This window comes from Saccostrea cucullata, unplaced genomic scaffold (assembly GCF_032062105.1).
Source record: "Saccostrea cucullata isolate Sc308-1 unplaced genomic scaffold, CSIRO_AGI_Scuc_v1 ctg8027, whole genome shotgun sequence".
Classification (NCBI taxonomy): Eukaryota; Metazoa; Mollusca; class Bivalvia; order Ostreida; family Ostreidae; genus Saccostrea; species Saccostrea cuccullata.
In genome coordinates this window covers 9,402-13,712 of record NW_026927039.1, presented here as the reverse complement: position 1 = coordinate 13,712, position 4,311 = coordinate 9,402, and positions in this window count along the sequence as shown.

The window sequence follows — 4,311 nt, the reverse complement described above, 5'->3', positions numbered from 1 at the left end:
CTATCTGTTTACTTTACCCACTGATGAATGAGTCGCAATGCATTGTGGGCTACTACAAGTACTGAGCATTGTTGAAAATAAAGGCCAAATTATATTGTCCTTTGGAAAACTTATTTTCAATTATTTTTGTTTACATTGATGGAAGAAATATTTAAAATGATGCATATTTTTTTTCATTTCTATGTTCACATTTACAAAATTTGCTTTATGAAGCCTTATATTAACTTTTAATACATCGGCCAATACCATTGTTTAAAGAGACGTACATGTATGTGCTATCCTGTCGATAAAGCGTTGAGTTTTTTCACGTGATATGCGTGTACATAGTTTAAGGCAGCAGAATAAGGTGCACTATTATTTTTTAGCCCCTAGATATTATCAAAAATTTTTTAATGCACATAAAAAAAACAAAGCTTTTGCACATATTTTTAAATTTTAAAGCAACTATTAATTATCTAAAACAACTCCAATATTAAATGTTAGCATAGAGCAATGTCTTTGGAATGTAATCTTTCAATTTCGGACTTAAAAATGAAGAAGCTGTACGGTTTTTCCAGTGGCGAAGTGAATTTTCATGTGCAGAAACCGACGAAAACCACGTGTCGCCATTGAATCGTTATCACGCAGTAGAGTGTCAAGCTTTGGGACTCATTCACTTGATTGGCGAACGGGTATGACGAAGATATCGTCACGCGTTGAAAATTGCCTTCCATGTAAGGTAGTGGTCTCGACCTGATTAAGACGCCACAACTTACCACTGAAGGATTCCAAAGAAGATGGGCAAACAAGGCGGGCAGAATGCCTAAAGCGTCAAATATTAAGAAATCATATTAAATATGTGAATTGATTATTTAAATTAACTTCTAATTGTTGAAATTTTTAAAATTATGAGGAAAAAAAAAACTTTTCTGAGAGAGAAAAAAATCTCGTAAAACATTTTCTTTCATAAAATTATTAGTTGGTATTCGTGGGATTCTAACCCTAGCAATAAAAATTCGAGGTATCAATAACATACTGCTTTGAAACTAACGCGTTAACCACTATGCTACACCGCTCATGGTGATATTAGACATTTAAATCATGTTTATGATATGACCCGCGACTTAATGGACTTGAAGTATTTCTCGGAAAGATGCTAATGTTGTGTCATAAAAGTGTACTTTTAAGGTATAGTGGGTCTTTGCTCCATGTTTTTTGAAAACAAAAAATGTGTATTTTATTGCACACTTCTAGAATCATCTTTCAAAAAAATGGAGAGAAGACCCAACCATATTGAAAAATTTTGTTTAAGTATGAGAAAATGATCGTTTTTGTTCTTTTTAGTGTGTGTAAGCTTTTTTATAGGCAAATATTTTCGGTGATTGTGAGATTTTTGTAAATTGTAGAGATTTTACATAAGGTATACTTTAATATTAGATGAAATATCAAGTAAAATTTGGATTCAATTCAGATTAAAATTTTCACTTCTTATCTGTCGCACTATAGGCATCTGCTCGACTTATCCGCCCATCTTCTTTAGATCTATACTCCGCACTCAGGGTCATTGCGCTGTGAATTTTTTTGTGCCGACATTCAGGTTACATTTACCTTGGTCTCTCATACACTGGAAGGTAAACATCTATAAGACTATAAATATCTGATATTTTAGTGGTTTTGAAAACTGATTACGGCGAGGTCCGCTGTGTGCCATGATGTCAATTACGATATAGGTAGTATTCTCAACCTGATGAACTAAAATAAACAGGAATAAAGTCAGGTTTAAGACTGCAAAGTTAGTAGGCCTTGTTATATATAAAAACAATTGATATTAGCAAAATGTGAACAACACTTAATATTTCTAGCTACTTTAATTGCTAGGTAAGACAGACAGACAGACAGACAGACAAAAGACTTCGGACAAAGTAAACACTGCGTGTTTTATTTGCATAATGGGTTTCTAAAACCTTTTCAGATTAGGAAATTCTATGCCTTTTATTATTAAATGATAACACACTATTTAAATAAAAATTAATCTGATTTAATCTATAATATTGTTTAGCAATTTCCGCATATTTTAGGGCATTTCTTAGCCTGTTGAAGGTCTAAACAAGCAACCATTACAAAATTAAAATCAGGACATCTTGGATCTGTATCAATACATGGAAGCTTTGTTGTATGTGCAGGTGGCTTTGTGGTATGTGCACGTATGTTAGTGCATTGTCCGCAAGTTTTCTCACAAATATGTACTCTGGAGGGATCAGGACAGACCGTTGATATGAAAGTGAAATCATTACAACGCGGGTCTTTGTCACAACTACCGTGTAGACAAGACCTCGCTACTGTAGGCAGAGGTTATGGTGGTGGTGGTGGTAGTTGGCGTGGCTGTAGTATGCATCGTTGGTATAAAAGTTGTAAAGTGAATTTCTTGGATAAAATAAAAAGCATGATTATTGTTATGATCTTTAAACTTATAAACGGTTAAACGTTATTAGGTCTTTCCACCTTTCTGTGGAAAGACCTCTTGAAATGCTTCTGTTTCTTTTTATTTTATTTCTCCCCTTAGCTTTTGAGACGGTAAGACTTATCGAAAAACTTTTTAGTTCATGATACTGGATATATAAAGTTATTCCGAAAAACGACCCCGTATGTTTTAACTTCTACCCCTTACGCAGTTATTGGCCCTTTCACCGTTAAGCTTGTTATCGCTACTCCTCAGAAACCGTAAATCGTAGAGATTCAAAACCTTCACCATTGTCTTGAACTAATTTAGGAGACTTTTCAATCTATTCATTGCGAAAGTTTTCTTTGACCCCTTCAATGAGTAATTGCCCCTGAAAGTTTATAAATTTTACAAAAAATTAAAAATTTTCAAAACGAAAAGTCGTAGAGACATGAAACCAACTGCATAACATTCAATGACCTTTTGCCTTCAAATTCATTTCAAGGTCAAAGTTCAAGGTCATTCCAAATATGAGAAATAAATTTCTCTTAATAGCTCTTATACCCTTAAACATATACTATCTATCTTATGTCTTTAATATGTACTTTTGAAGCTCTTTAGAAGATATAATTCTCGGCCCCTAAGATTGGCCTTTAAAAAGTTGTTGCCCCTTGTGCTAAAAACCCTTGTTATCGCTACTCCTCTGAAACCGTAAACCGTAAAGGTATGAAACCTTCACCAATGGCTTTGCCTAATTATGGGGACTCTTCAATCTATTCATTGCGAAAGTATTCGGTGACCCCTTCAATGAGTTATTGCCCCTGAAACTTTTTGAATATTACAAATAATTAAAAATTTTCAAAACGACAAGTCGTAGAGACATGGGACCAACTGCATAAGATTCATTGACCTTTAACCTTCACATTTATGTAAAGGTCAAAGGTCAAGGTCATTCCAAAACTGGAAATTTTGCTCTTTTTTTTAATCTCTTTTGTCTTTCAACATATACTTAATGTCTATGCATCATTAATATGTACTCATAAAACTGTTTTAAAGATTTCCTCATGTCCCCTAATATTAACCCTTTTAAAAGTTATTGCCCCTTGTGTGAAAAACCTTGTTATCACTACTTCTCCGAAATCGTAGACTGTAGAGACACCAAACCCTCAATAATATCTTAAGGGTCTTTAGGCTTTACAAAACTGTATAAGTGCAAATGTATCTGATGACCCCTTATATGAGTTACTGCCCTTTAAGTTCTTTGTACTTACTATAAATCCTTATAACTTGAAAATTATAAGTCATAGAAGCATGGGGGCAACTGCATTGTGACCCTTACATTTGACCTTGACCGAATTTTTTTCAAGGTCAAAGGTCAAGGTCATTCTTTTTTTTTTTTAATTTTAATTTTTTCTATGCTTTAAGAGAGTTTTGGTTTCTTTTTCATGGAATTTAATTTTTAGGAGTCAGGTATAAAACAAATTTAAAATTCAAAGAAGGTGGAAAGACCTCTTATTGTTCTGTGAACAATAAGTCTCCTAGTTTTTTTTATTCTTGTTTTCACTAACCGAAAACAAGTAATTAGAGTAAATTTACATCTGGTGAAGTTTAATCAATAATATTTCTAGTTTTTATGACAAACATATTTTATGATTATGATTAGTATAAAAACATGGCAGATAATTATGTTCCATCAATCCATACATATATTAATTTTCTGGTTATCTAAAGAGTCTTGGCAACAAAAATCTCACCTTTCGAGTTACAGCGATCCAGATTACAAGGACGGACGAGTCCCCTTTGTTTTTACAACAACGGATACAGATGCTTACCATTCTTTTTTCTTTTGCCTATGATGCTACCTATTATCATTGGTGTCTGAGTAGTATACT